At 36.8% G+C, this 15,619-nt stretch overlaps 1 long non-coding RNA gene and 1 pseudogene across 2 annotated transcripts in view; one reads left to right on the plus strand and one right to left on the minus strand.

Moving 5' to 3' along the window:
• LOC104002119 (uncharacterized) overlaps window positions 1-15,619 on the plus strand; it is a 164,273-nt gene that overhangs the window by 43,242 nt on the left and 105,412 nt on the right. For both annotated transcript variants that reach the window (XR_008539062.2, XR_001709273.3), the window contains exon 3: window positions 683-738. This is a non-coding gene — a long non-coding RNA (uncharacterized LOC104002119). The remainder of the gene's footprint in view (window positions 1-682; window positions 739-15,619) is intronic.
• On the minus strand, window positions 4,055-6,566 carry LOC107968224 (alpha-endosulfine-like; annotated as a pseudogene).

Below are 15,619 nucleotides of genomic sequence, written 5' to 3' on the forward strand. Positions count from 1 at the left end.
ATGTCCATGAGTTCAACTGTTTTGATTTTTAGATCCCACAAACAAGTGAGAACATGCAATGTTTGTCTTTCGGTGGCTGGCTTATTTCACTTAACATAATGATCTCTAGTTCCATCTGTGTTGTTACAAATGACTGGATCTCATTATCTTTTATGACCAAATAGTACTTCATTTTATATATATAAATATATATATATGTGTGTATGTGTGTATATATATATACACACACATATATGTACATATATATGTGTATATGTATATATGTATGTGTGTGTATATATATATATATATATATATATATATATATATATAAAACATTTTCTTTATCCATTCATCAGTTGATGGCAACTTAGTTTGCTTCCAAATCTTGGCTATTGTAAACAGTGCAAAGGTACCACATTTACAGAGTAGATAAGAACTGGAGTACCACCTGTATGTTTCTGTCTCCACATTTTGGGTAGTCAGATCAAAATGTACTCATTAGACATAGAAACGATCTGGTTGCAGAAGGGAGGCTCGCTCACGTCGACTACCAGGAATTTTTCTATTGTTGTTACAGATAACAGTGCAAAGATAACAGTACTAAAGATATTTCTAAAATTAGTGCTTGGCTTTACTTGAGTTTTTCATGAAAATTTGAGCAAGATGATTAAAGGGGGAAAATTGGTGTCTCTTTTTTAAGGTGAAACATGAAGATGATGGTGGACAGGTGAGCTACGCAGTTCGTGGAAGAACCAGGTACGTACCATTGCTGTAAAGTTTTGAGATAATTTCAGTGCTATAAATGCTGTAGCATATTTAAAATACTGTTGTTATTTTCTAACTATACAATAATGCCTAAACAAGTTGCTACGTAGGAATCATCCTGTACTTAAAAAACAAAAACACAAAAAAAACCCTCTGACTGTTGATAAACCTGTATCCAACCATAGCACACAAAGCTAAACGAGAGAAATTTAAAATTTTATAGTGTTTCACTTGATTATTCAACCAATACTACTCAACACTTGCATGTGAGGAACCATGCCAAAGTGAGGGGGAAAAACATTCAAAAAAGATTGGAGGGAACAGTTTGTGGTACTGACATAGAGTTTAGAACTGTACTGATTCAACCAACCAGACTAGAAAACCTCATTATTTAGGGGGCATTTGTTGAGTAGAACACACAGAGGCTTTTGTCTCAGAAGTGGGGAAAAATAGCCCTAAAGGAAGCATAGTCCTGTTTCCTCCTAACAAATCTTAAAAGTAAGATCTTCTCTTTCTACCTCCAAAATCAAACTCTTTCCAAGTTTGTACTCCAGAAGAAAGCTTTGAGCCTTGAATTATGCCCTAGAAGAAAGCTAAAAAATACTAATAGGAATTTAAAAAGAAAAAAAATCTAGCTCCCAATAAGATAAAATTCAAAATGACTAGCATCTAAAGAAAAATACTAGACATTCAGAGAAGCAGGAAGATATCACCCAAAACCAAACTGAAGCTATAACAGATTTAGAACTAACAGACAAGGTTATTAAACAGGGATATATTCAGGTGAACTGGTGAGACAGAATGAAGAAGGTGGAAAAATACTGAAGTTATAGGTCTCCACCCACAGCATTATTTTTCTCACTCATGCCCACTAGTGACATAGGGGCATGAGTGGATTAGTGCACCAGCTTCCTCAGCTCTCAGTTGAGAGCGCTCTTATTTCTTATGTCTCCTCGAAGCTCTGTAATGAGAATGAGATCCAATTGCTCAGAATGAATGCTGTCTTGGCAATTCAACCTTTATCCTTGTGTCTCTCTCTCACTTCTTTATTCTCCTAATTATGTCTTATAATATCACTTTTTAAATAAATTACTTGAACTCAAATGCTTGCCTTGGGATTAGCTTCTGGAGGAATTCAAACCATGACAGTGACTTTTTGGGAATTTTTGTACTAAATACGTAGCTGAAGTGTTTGCTGACATTAGGCAAACGAGTGACAAGCTGAGTCAAAATCTCCATGATTTAGGCTCTGCTTTCCCGTATTCATAAGTATTTGGATATTTCAGATAAACAAATGATATTTGCTTCCATTTTATTCTCTGTCTCACAAAGCTGACTTTACCCTTTTTCATTATATGTTTTGTCTGTGAGCAGTAGAAGAGGCGCCTGAGCAATCAGTTCTCTTTCCTCCTTAAATACACAATCAATTCTCTTTCCTCATTAAACATGAGCATCTTCTAGCAAACACTTTTAAAATATCCTGATGGCTTCCTAGTTGAAACACTCAATTGCTAACTAGGACCTTCACCTTAATGAGAGTTGAATTTTAAATAAGAATCTGCCAATATATTTGTGTTTGGAAATTATCTTCCTCTTCTATTGCAAAAAAAAAAAATTATTCCTGCTAGATATTTTCCCCATTTCTTCATTTTTCTATAGGCACCAGAAGTCTGTTGAGATAAGGCTCATCAGGTTATCTTTGCAACTTTTTTCACTTTAAGCTAGTATGTTAACATTATCAAAATGTAGGATTTGCTTTTATTAGTGAATATTTCATCACTATATTCCATCTAAGCAAAGATGAAAGGGATGACTCCTCTGTGTGAATACTTGTAGGATGCAGTGGAAGAAATATTCTGTAATCAGTAAAAGGTCTTCCATTGATAAAATATATATTAAGACTTTCTATCATGATTATGAACAACTGATATGATCATCTTTTATTTTTTAATATTAATGTTCTGGAAAGTCTACATCCCCTGAGGTGCTAGGGGAGTAGTATGGAATTTTTGTTCATTAGAACAAGCGTGGTTAGTTTGAAATTAGTTTGCTCTTTGGAGGAACAAACCACTGTGTTTCATCCTGGGAATTATCATTTAGTCCAGCTGCCTAAAGCTATATCCTAGCAGAATATAATAAAGATTTGGAGGAACTCCCAATTCCTTATCGGTTACTATATTACATGATGCTTTTTATAAGGCAGTGGAAGAATTGTTCAGAAATCTACAAAAGGCATTATTCAAATAAATATACAACAAAAATACTTTCATTTCATTACTGAAATAATAATAGTTATTGCCCATAATTATTTTTCACAATTAATTAAATGAAGTATCTTTGCTCTATTTCAAAGCAAAACTGAAGTCCCTTAATGACTTTACCATTTGGAAAGAGTGGAAGAGAGGATCATTCATTGTCTAACCTATGGACATGATCTCCCTGGAAGTAAACCCATCTTTTTCTTTTATTCCCAAGATGATTGAAAGTGAGGATATATGATTATAACTTTCCCTTACTAAATGGGGCAAATTATTTTAATTAATATTATAAAGCAGCAGATATATTTATCTGAAGTAGCATCATGCTTTTCTTTTCTCTTCTGGTTCAAAATGATAAACATTATCTCACAATGGAATAAATTAAGCCTTACAGAACTATGTTTGCCTAGTAATGGTATATCAATTCTGTTTTCTCATAAATGAAGAAAGCATCACCAAAAAGAAAATGGCTAATGGGCAACCCCACTGGCTGATGCAATACTACTGAAAGTCCCTAGCATATCCCATCATCTAAAGGAAAACTAATGACTTAAATATGAAATGAGTTTATTTTTGCGTGGCATGTAGAGTAGAGGCTGACTCATAGAAAGAACTAAATAAGTTAGTTACTGTTATTGTAAATTTTTGCATTTGGGCATTATCCAAGGCAAAATGAGAAGAAAGAGGTCTTTTTTGTTCTGGCTTTTCTTTTCTTTTTTTTTTTTTTGGATGTAATAATCTAGTTTTAATCAAAGCAATTTGCATTTGGATTTTGGAGTGATCCCTCCTTGCTAAGGAAGCTATGTACTTCATGCTGTGGAAACTGGCAAATACAGAATGTAGCTTGTTTCTTTGTTTTCTTAGCCTTGAAGATGACCAGGTAGAGAGACAGAGTGAGACCAACAGTTTTTCTGATTTCCCTGCTCCTCCTATTCCTTCCTAAAAATCAGACTCATTGTGACCAGTAGTCTTAAGGACTCAAGCTGAATGATAGAGAAGTCAGCTCAGACAGAAAAGAAAAAAAGTACAGAATTCGAGAAGATCGGAGATGAAGAAAACGTACAAAATTATATATATATTTATATATATAATAACATGACATATCTATGTACAACATGGCTGGGACAGTTGAAGAAACTATACAATGGTGTTCAGCATTTTCCCCTTCCCACTTGGACTTTAAGGATGACAGCAAGAGGAAATGGAGCAAGAAACACAAAAATTATATACAATTACAAGTGACAGTCAAGGAGTTTGGGGACCAAGGAGTCCAGGGATCCTGCTCTCTCCATTCCTTCCTCACCAACTTTTTCCTATCCAAATTGAATGACAGCCTGAACACTGAATGGCCAGTCAGGAGGAAAGTATATACACACCTCATCCCGGCACATGCACATCATTAAGTCTATCATTCTCAGTGGGCCAAATGTTTGGCATATCAGAATTTGTGATGTGAGAGGGCAAGAGGATTACAAAATCTCACTCTCTTGAACATTAGTTCTCACCCTGGCCCTCTCTGTCATAACTAGCAAGTTGCGTTCAATAAGATTCTAGCCAAGCTGGTGATAACTAGATTGAAGATGCTGGTCACCTGCAACCCCTTTCCTCCACCTGTTCATGAGTCAGCATGGCTACCTCTCCTCATCATAAAAGAGCTGGGTTGCTGAGTTCTGGGAATGCAGAGATTTCGCAGTCTTCCTCCTCTCCCTCCCTAACCACTTTCCCCAGCTTCCTCCAAGGTGAATCATCTTCTAAGAACCTGCTCCTCCAGCCCTGCAGGAGTACTCAGCCCCAGGGGCTAGCTCAGTTTACCCTTCTTCCTCTTTCCCTAACAATATACCTGGCATCAGACTGCATCTGAAACATGGGTCAACATATGTGCATGACTGAGCATGTTTCCTCAGGCCTGCAGCTCTGCTGACAGAGAAGCTTTTTAGCAGCTAAGGCCCAGAGGTAGGCTGGGAAAGTGGGCTGGGTCAGAGGCAAGAAGCTTCCATGGCTAGCTTCCTAAGTAATTTTTTCTTTTTTTTTTTGACCCTCAAGACTGTGATATCGATGATTCTCTTGCCTGAATTTATAATCCCCAAACCTCAATTTACTCTCTCCTCATGCATCCCTCAAATGGTTCCCCTCTGTAGTACTTTCCCAATATTGCAGAGCAGAGGTTAACCACCCACGAGCCTTCCTCACTTTTAGTTTTACAATGAACAGTAGGAGTTTTTCTGCTGGCAGTTATGACTTCAGAATCAGAATCAATCTTACATACATTTAACTCTGTTTTACAGATGAGGAAATAGAAATCCAGAGAGGCTAAATGACTTAACCAAGGTTATACAACAGCTCTGCTGGGACTGAGTAGAGTGAGAACCCAGACATCTTGACTCCTAAACCAGTGCTCTTCCCACTATCCCATGATACTTTCAAAAGCAACATGCTGGAAAAGAGAGAGAAGGTGCCCATTTTCTGTGAATAATGTTCATCAATCTTTACATTACTTGAAAGCCAGAGCAAACTGTAAGAGATACTAAGTAATGGAGGCTAAGGGGGCACTGTAGTTTTAGGCAAGCAAGTCAATTTTTCTTTTTAAGGATTCTCTAAACCCGCCATAATGGAAACATGAAGCAATAGCAGCCGAAGGGGCAGAACACTTAGAAGCACAGAAAACATGTCTCATTCAATCTACCTTTCCCAACTATGTTAGGTTAGCCTTGGGATGTTAAACCTGCCAAATTATTCCCAAGGCTCAGCCTAATCAATTTGGGGACATTCTCTCCCAAAAGGAGAAATCACATCTCTCCAGTTTCTCACACAAAAAAAGCATTTGCAGCATTGTCCAATCCTAGCCTTTCCTATTTCTGGGCCCTACCTGGACTACAGGGAGTGTGTGGAAGTGTCAATCTAACGAAAGAAATAAACTTAGAGCCCCTTTTCAACCTACATTACCTTCTGAGCAGCCCCCAGCAGAATCACAGTCATTTCTGGCTAGCAAGCTGAGAAGATCTGACTAGGTGCCCATTTCATCCCTGCCTATAATATATAAAAGTCCAGTGGTTGAGGAAGGGGAGGAGAGGGGGGTCTCAGGTTACCCCGCAAGCTTGCTGGTGACGAGCGAGGACTTTCTCTGGGGCAGATCCTGTGGGGTGGGATGTGATCACCAGTCACCAGGTTCTTGTCTGGTCCTGCACTTGGCTGCTGCTTATTCTTCATCTTGGCTTTGGCCATGTTGTAGTCTCCTGAGTCAAAGTACTTTTGCCCTTTCTGGAGTCTCTTCATGAGGAAGTCGGAGCCTCCAGGCTTTTGTCCTAGGCTTGGGTATTTGGCCTTTAGCTTTGCCTCTTCAGCTCTCTCAGAGAGAATACCTTCTTTCTCCTGCGTGTCCTGCTTCTCCTCGCCGGTCTCCTCTGCAGGGTTCTCTTCTTCTTGCTTCTGGGACATGGCGGGACCGGGACTGTGGAGTGTAAGGGGCCCGGGAAGGCAACCGGAGAAGGGAAGGGGGAGAGGAAACGGGGACAACCTGCGCTGCTGCTTCGGCTCCTATCACTAGGGTTGCTCAGTCAAAATGGCGGCCTTTGCCCCTGTTCTGGCTTTTCAACAGTATAGGTTTAGTAAAATAATGGCAATGACACAACAGCAATAACAGTCCAAGAGCAGTTGGCATGGTTGGTTTAACCCCTAGCGGATTCAGAGCATATTTTTAAATGTATTAATTTGGTCAATATAGTTGCTTTGGAATTCATTTAATGAATTTAATTTTTAACTTTCTGGACTCTCCATTTTGTACTAACTTCTTATGTAATATAGAAAAATATATCTCATTTGAATTTCAACCAGATTAATATTTTCTACAAACTAGAGTGTCTTCTAATTTACCAGGATACCTCTATATCCAACCTAGCACTTATTCAGTATTCCAACACTGTGAATTCCTAAACTGTCCACTTTTCCTTATATAAACAGTGATTATGGGCGCCATAGCTTTGTAGGTTGGGCATTCATGAGGACCTTGAAAGTCACATTAATCTTCTTGATTATAGCAATCACCCTAATCCCCTAGTTCAGTGTTAAATTGGCTGTTTTTTTCTTAATATTAAAATAGATCATTGTTACAAAATATTTTCCTGTAACAAATATTTCAACCTCATTTCTCTCATTTCTTCAGTAAAAATGTTGTATTCTTTCTCGAGTAGAGTGAACTCTCGTGTAGTCTGGTTTCTATCCTCAGATATTTTCTGACTTCATGGTAATAGGTGTTATTCACATTAAATGAGTATAGATGTAGATTAACATCTACATCTATAGAATATATGTAGAATAACAGCTGACCACACTTAGAAAATAGGAAGTACATAATAACGGTTGGTTATCATTGTCAAGTACTGACATTTTTTGCCAGTCCTTTGATCTGGCATTGGGGGACTGATACAGATTCATTTTCCACAGTCAGCTGATGGGAGGAATCTTACAGTGTGTTGCTTCCCATGAGAGAGAGAAGTCTCTTATTAAAGATCATGAATAGTATAGCCACATGTTGGAAAATAAAAAAAAAGTCAACTAAGGAATTTTTAATTCCAAGTGATTCTTACATTTTTATGTATTATATACATCCTATATATTTTAATATATAATATACGATATATAAAATATATATGTACATATAATATATTTTATATATGATATATATAAAAATATATATGATATATTTGATATATATGATTTACATATATGATATATATAAAAAATCATGTACATATCATATATTTTATATAATTATGTTTTCCATGTCCCCATCAAGCTATGTAATTTGTATTTCCTTTATTTTTTTGCTATATTTACTATGGAGGTTTGGGTTCCTAGTAGTCAATCTAAACTGTTTCCATTTGGCTAAAGGAAGTTTTAATTTTATTTTATTGGCCAAGAAATATACCATGTTTACACAAACCAAATTGTTCTTGTGTAGGATCTCCAACACAAGCATGAGCATAACAAGATTGTAACTGTAGTAATACTACCCTTACCTGAATGTGAGTCTACTTCAGTTCAAGGACCATTCTAAATACACCTCCTAACTTATAACCCAATAAAAATATGCATTTCCAGAACTACATAGAATGAGAAAATAGAGTTCATCTTTTATTGGGTTTTCATTGAATTTTCTTTCACTCAACATTTCTTACAGGGGTCACAGGGTCTAGATGCTACCCTAGATGAGAAAGAGTCCAATGGTTATCAACAAGTTCTGAAAGGCAAGGCCTGAGGTACTGAAAATTATATTACTCAAAGCTGAAGGCAGCAAATCTGTTCATGTTTACACAGTTGGGAAAGTGGACTTGTGTTTTTTACAAGCAAACCAGTGACCAGCCAATGGCAGGAGACCTTCCCCACCCCTAAAGGTGATGCTCACCTACCTTCATGGGTAAAAGGAAGCTCTGGCTCGAATTCCTCATGTCAGTATTCATGTGTGATGCCACCCAACGTGATTCAGAGAAGAAAATTCTCAGTGTGTTCCGCAGAGGTGATTACATGAGAATAAAGCACGGCCTGATTTTTTTTCTTGTTCACAGGGGAAAAAAAAGAAAAGAATATAGAATTTCTGATGTGGGATTGTTTCGACCTTGGAGAGTGTCCGTATGAGACACATGTGTGGTATACAAAACACCTTTAAGATTTAATCAGAATTATATATCTTTCCAAATTAAATTGATTGCTCCCTCAAACTCTTATACATCATACCTGTATCACTTTTTTTTCTTTTTTCTTTTTTTTCGAGACGGAGTCTTGCTCTGTCACCCTGGCTAAAGTGCCATTGTGCGATCTCGGCTTACTGCAATGTCCACCTCCTGGGTTCAAGCGATTCTCCTGTCTCAGCCTCCCGAGTAGCTGGGATTACAGTCCACGCCGCCACTTCTGGGTAATTTTTTGTATTTTAGTAGAGACAGGGTTTCATCATGTTGGCCAGGCTGGTCTGGAACTCCTGAGTTCAGGCAATCTGCCTGCCTCGGCCTCCCAAAGTGCTGGGATTACAGGCATGAGCCTCTGCACCCGGCCCCTGTATCACTTATTTAAGCACTTACAATTCTATCTTTATAGATAAAGATGTATATATTATATATTTTATATAATATAATTATATTTTCCATGTAGTCTATTTTGTATCTTTTATTGTATTTGTTGTTTCTGGATGAAACCCAAAAGCTCCTGTGAGTAAAATGTGGATGGCGGACATTTCTTCTATCATCCAGTTAAATGCAGAGTTGGTGCTTCATTTACTTTCTACAACCTTTGAAGTTGAATTGTTTCCTTTGAGAAGTCTTGGATTTTGATTCCTTCTTATTTTCCCAAAGTAAATAAGGGTCATTTCTTTTTCATTAGCCCTCTTTAATATTATCTTATTATTCTTGGGCAAGAAAGAGCAGTCAAATGCACATACTTTAAATTTATGTTTAAAAAATTGAGATACTGACATACAAATCAGTTGTAGCATCAGGGAATCCAAATTAAAAGGCTGAAATAATGGTGGTGAGGAGTAAGAGTAGAAGTATTTAGGTCAATGAGGAGTGGTATGGGAAAAAAGATTTATACTCTATTACTGTCTTTCACATCAGCAATTGTGCCATTAACAGCAAGTATTAAAAAAAAAACTGCAAACAGAAAAATAATTCTGGCAATGAGACATACAAATTACAGGAACATGATATAATCAGAGCTCCTGATCTGTACCCCAGTAAACCGCAATATCATAGTATTACTTCAAAGGGCGCAATTAGTCTTTTTTTCCCCAAATATGAATAGCATTGACAGTTTGTGTATAAGCGTTGCCATTAACATTTTCTCACGTACAAGATGCCATCTTAAAGTCAGACTCCTCCTATCTGCACATGATATAGCTAGCCACGCAGGGATATGGATGGCTATAGGCAGAAACCCACAGAGTTTCAGGTAACCAGGCAATTTCAGTGTGTACATTTATAAAGAGGTTGTTAAATTTGATGTGATAAATAACAGTTTAGTCTAATCCTTCTATAAATTTATATATTTATGTATATATGTTTAGTGTGATTCTAAAACTAAAACACACACACATTCATTTTTATTGCAGCATTCTTAAATTCATGAAAGTAAGTTGTATTTCACTTTTTAATGTAATCTTAACCAGGAAATCAAAGGAACTTGAGGAAACTGTGCTAGAAATCCTGAACTCAAAATGTGAAGACACGGAACTTAAAATATGAAGACCTAGACTCCAATTGCATTCTAGTTTATTAACTGCACAATGTGAGACGAATCATTTTTTTCTGAACTTCAGTACTTTCATCCATAAAAGAGAACTCATATTTTGTATTGTCATGCGAGCAGATGTTTAGTACTTGAGAAAACAAACTCTAACGTTGTACACATGGAAAAAATCACAGTCTAAAACAATTCTGACATTTTTCCTCCAGGCACAGCATTCAACAGATATTGAGGGTCCCCTGACTGCCGTGATACATGCTGAACAATAGAAATAAAAGGATGAATATGTCACACATTGCAGTATATACTTCATTATCTGATATGTACAAAAGAATGTATATATGCAAATACACAAATACAAATATTTGCACTCATGCATAACACCCCAAAATATTAACAGTCATCATGGTGATGTTAAACTTCTTTGTTCAGGCTTTATTTCCTAAATTTTATATAATATGCGTGCCTCGTTTTAAGTTTTAGAATCACACTAAACAAAATAATTATAATTTATTAATAATTTACTAGGATAATTTTATGTCACAAAGAAATTCACAGCATATTTGAACTCATTTTTACAACAGGAATTTCTAAAAAGCCTCATTCTTTTTTCCTTCCTATCACAAACAAGTCAATATTTTATTTCCTCATCTTTAAAATTAAAAAAATAAAAGTACCTCCTAGGGCAGCTTGTAGTCCACAAAGTTCTATGCAAACGTTTGTTCTTCTGTTTTCATTGTTACTATTATTGAGAGAGTGACTTCATTGTTTCTAAGAGAAGATTAGGAAAATGTATATGTATTTTTCTTTATGTGAAGTCTTCATGGAGAAAATGGCATTTGAATTTTACCTCGATCAGGAGGGCATGGGTGTTATGGAAGCCAATAGTGGAAAATAAAGATTGAATGGAAGTTGGGGTGGTCTCACCCAGGGCACTGGACACCAGATGAAAGGTTGCACGTCGCAGCCTTTGCTAAGGGAGAGTCAGCTTTCAGCAAGCAATGGTTCAGAGCATCTCAAAGAAGCATTCCCTGGCTCTTTAACCCCAAAGGAGAAATGATATTCTTTTATTTGAACTTATGGGACACTACTAATATGCTATTTTTAAAAAAGGAAAAATGAAGCCTTTCTTGATACCTGCTCCACCCCTGAGGACACAAGACCAGTTCATTTACATGTCCTGGAGTCACTTGCACGCATCACGGTGCACACTCCTGTGAGGCTTGCCCAGGACAGCATGGGAACGCTACCTATGGGCACCTGGTTCAGGAGACCTCAGATGTAGCCCGCACGCCTAGTTTGAAAGCCCCACAATGGTTTACACAGCAGCGATGGCATGGAACCTGATGGTAGGGATGAAATGAACTCTATACTATCAGTTAACCATCATTATTTACCATCATCTCTACCACCATTAAGTTAACCCTTGCTTTAAGCAACTACTGCTGTTAAAAGACTAATTTCCTTAAATTGGCAAGATGTAAATAATTTCAAAACATATTAGCACAGATTTTCTGAAAAACAACTTGGAAAACATTGTATATACATACATGCATGTGTACAGAATCCTAAAATCTTAAAGTAACTGAATTTGGACCCAATATTTTTATCTCTAGGTCATTTCCACTAAGAAATAATTAGCTGCTTGTACACAAATTTTAATCAAAACATTTTTATATTGTTTATAATGTTAAAAAAGTATAAAACCCCTAAATTGATGGCTATCAATCGGGCTGTATTGGCACTTTAGGTGAGCAGTTCTTCATTTGTGTGCCTGGCCTGTGTATCAGGAGATTTTACATTCCTTTCATTCATCCATGAAATTCCAGAAATGTGCCTACATCAACCTTTGTAACAACCAGGAACACTCCACCGACACATATTTCTATCCCCTTAGGAGAATAATATTAGCCTTGTTTGAGAAGCTGTAGTCTAAACATGTGTAATGGGGCATTAGTTAAATAAATGTTGGTATATTCATTTATGAAACACTTATAATGTGTTTTAAAAGGTTATTTCTAGACTTAAGAGTATAGTTGGTATTATAATTTATAATACACGTACAGAGACACATATACTCATGCACAAACATATTGGGATTTTACTTAGATGCTTCCAAATACTCAATAACACACACAAGCAAGGTAGTTAATTTTTCTAATGTGTCAAGAGGTGTGTGGTTGATAGTCTTGGTATCTTTTATCAGCCAACAATATTCTGTGGTTTCTTCCTTAAGGCCGCAAGACAATTTCTCTCATTTTGGGAATCATATCTTTATTCCAAGAAAGAAAGAAGAAGAAAGACAAAAGGCAAAATGTCAAACAGATTTACTTTTTTTTCAAATCCCATCAGGCAGATCTGTGTCACATGATTACATATAGTTACAAGCAAGTCTTGGGGGTTGAATCCTTGTAAAAAGCCCATTGGCAACCCAAACAAAATTAATATTTTGTTACATCAGAAGAAAAGGATCCTTGAAATAGGAAAAGCTACCGCCAGTGCCTGCAACTTTACATAAACATCCAATCATGTTTCTGTTTGCTTTTATAGCCATTGGTCTTTTTCTATAATTTTCATGTTTCTCTCTTAATTGTACAAGCATAGCATGCATTGTACTTCCTCCCTAACATTGACTTTCCCTCTTCTGTAATGGTTACACATAGAAAAGGTCTTGGCTAAAAGAAGCAATTTTTACTCATTGAAAAGAAATTGTATGTAAGCACTAGGAAAGATGGAAGATGTGCATTACAGGAGAAGGACGTAGAAGGACCTAGGTTCAAAGAAAGAAAACAGACCATCTCAAGTAATATGAGGAGGGAAACGCCTGGCAGTAGGAGTGAGAATTGAGAAGATCCAGTGGACAGACATAGGAACATCCTCAGGCCAAGATCAATTGCTAACATATAATGTGGAGAAATACTTAAAATCTCAAAAAAGAACAAGAAATTTGTCAGATGCCACCAAGTAATTATGCTTTCTTTGTAGTGCCATTTTGGCAATCTGACAGCTTGGTACAAAGGCAGACACTGAGAGAAAAGTGCTGTTAAGGCTGATGCTATTGGACTTTCTGAAACATATTTCCTAGTTGTAACTTAATACTATTAATGAACTTCATTTCTTTTCTTTTCCCTCTTCCTAAGAGGCTGCTTCATGAGCCATACTTGAGAAAATGTGAAGTGGCAAAACTCTCCTTGGAGGATAATTTTGAGAGAGGAAGAACATGGTGGCCTTTGTTACTTTCTCCTTCTCAAAACATCTCAGAGATTTCAGGCTTGGAAAGTGGAAGCCAGTAAATTCAGATATTTAAAAAAAATAAAAGATGCATACTCTCTTTTTCCTTCAAAAATGCAACAATGTGCATGAAGACTGAATGATAGGAAAATCAATGTAACCTTTTTTATTGAGCTAGTTTGTCAAAGAGATTTAATTAAGCTCTTTATGTTCTTATTTTTTCTTTTCTACTAATCTCCAGGAGGCAAGGAATATTTATACCCACACAAAATAACAGGAAATTATGGTTTTCTGTTTCTGCGTTAGTTTGCTAAGGATGATGGCTTCCAGCTCCATCCATGTCCCTGAAAAGGACATGATCTTATTATTCTTCATGTCTGTGTAGTATTCCACAGCATATGTACACCACATTTTCTTTGTCCAGTCTAGCACTGATGGACATTTATGTTGATTTCATGTTCTTGCTATTGTGAATGTTGCTAGAATGAACATAGGCATGCATGCGTCTTTGCGGTAGAATAATTTATATTCCTTTGGGTATATACCCACTAATGGGATTGCTGAGTCAATGATATTTTTGCCTGTAGGTCTTTGAGGAATCACCACACTATCTTCCACAATGGTTGAACTAATTTATCTCCCATCAACAGTGAACAAGTATTCCTTTTTTTTCTGCAGGCTTGCCAGCATCTGTTATTTTTGACTTTTTAATAATAGCCATTCTGACTGGTGTAAGATGATATCTCACTGTGGTTTTGATTTGCCTTTCTTTAATGATCAGTAATATTGAGGGTTTTCTTATATGACTGTTAGTTGCATGTATGTTTTCTTTTACAAAGTGTCTGCTCAGGTCCTTTGCCCACTTTTTTACAGGGGTCTTTGGGTTTCTCTTGTAAATTTGTTTAATTTCCTTATAGATAATAGGCCTTTGTCAGATGCATAGGGTGCAAATATTTTCTCCCATTCTGTAGGTTGTCTGTTCATTCTGTTGATAGTTTCTTTTGCTGTGCAGAAGCTCCTTAGTTTAATTAGATCCCATTTGTCAGTTTTTGCTTTTGGTGCTATTGCTTTTGGCATCTTCATCCTGAAATCTTTGCCCATTTCTAGACCAGAATGGTATTGCCTAGGTTGTTTTCCAGCTTTTGTATAGTTTGGGGTTTTACATTTAACTTTTTAATTTATCTTAAGTTGATTTTTTATATGGTGTAAGGAAGGGGTCCAGTTTCAATCTTCTGCATATGGCTAGCCCATTATCCCAGCACTATTTATTGAACAGGGGAGTATTTACCCATTGTTGGTTTTTCTCAGCTTTGCTGAAGATCAGGTGCTTGTAAGCGTGCAGCCTTATTTCTGGGATCTCAGTTCTGCTCTATTGTCTATCTATAAGTCTATTTTTGTACCTGTACCATGCTGTTTTGGTCACTGTAACCCTGTAGTATAGTTTTAAGTTGGGTTGCATGATGCCTCCAACTTTGATCCTTTTGCTTAGGATTGCCTTGTGTATTTGGGCTCTTTTTTGGCTTCATATGTCTGTTATGTATATGTATATGTATAGTTTTCTTTCTAATTATATGAAGAATGTCATTGTTAGTTTGATAAGAATAGCATTGAGTATGTAAATTGCTTTGGACAGTATGGGAATTTTAATGATATTGATTCCTCCTATCCATGAACATAGAATGTTTTTCCACTTGTTTGTGTCTTCTCTGATATCCTTGAGCACTGTTTTGTGGTTCTCCTTCTAGAGATCTTCCACCTCCCTAGTTAGCTGTATTCCTAGGTATTTTATTCTTTTTGTGGCATATGTGAATGGGATTGCACTCCTGATTTGGCTCTTGGCTTGGCTGTTATTGGTGTATAGGAATGCTATTGAGTTTTAATGTTGATTTTGTATCCAGAATCTTTGCTGAAGTTGTTTATCAGCTGAAGGAGCTTTTGGGCTAAGACTATGGGTTTTTTTTTTTTTTTTTTTGACAGAGTCTCACTCTGTCGCCCAGGCTGGAGTGCAGTGGCGCAATCTCAGCTCACTGCACCCTCCGCCTCCTGGATTCAGGCGATTCTCCTGCCTAATTTTTGTATTTTTAGTAGAGACGGGGTTTCAACATGTTGGCCAGGCTGATCTCGAACCCCTGACCTCAAGTGATCCTCCTGCC

The sequence above is a fragment of the Pan troglodytes genome, chromosome 15 (assembly GCF_028858775.2).
Source record: "Pan troglodytes isolate AG18354 chromosome 15, NHGRI_mPanTro3-v2.0_pri, whole genome shotgun sequence".
Lineage (NCBI taxonomy): Eukaryota > Metazoa > Chordata > Mammalia > Primates > Hominidae > Pan > Pan troglodytes.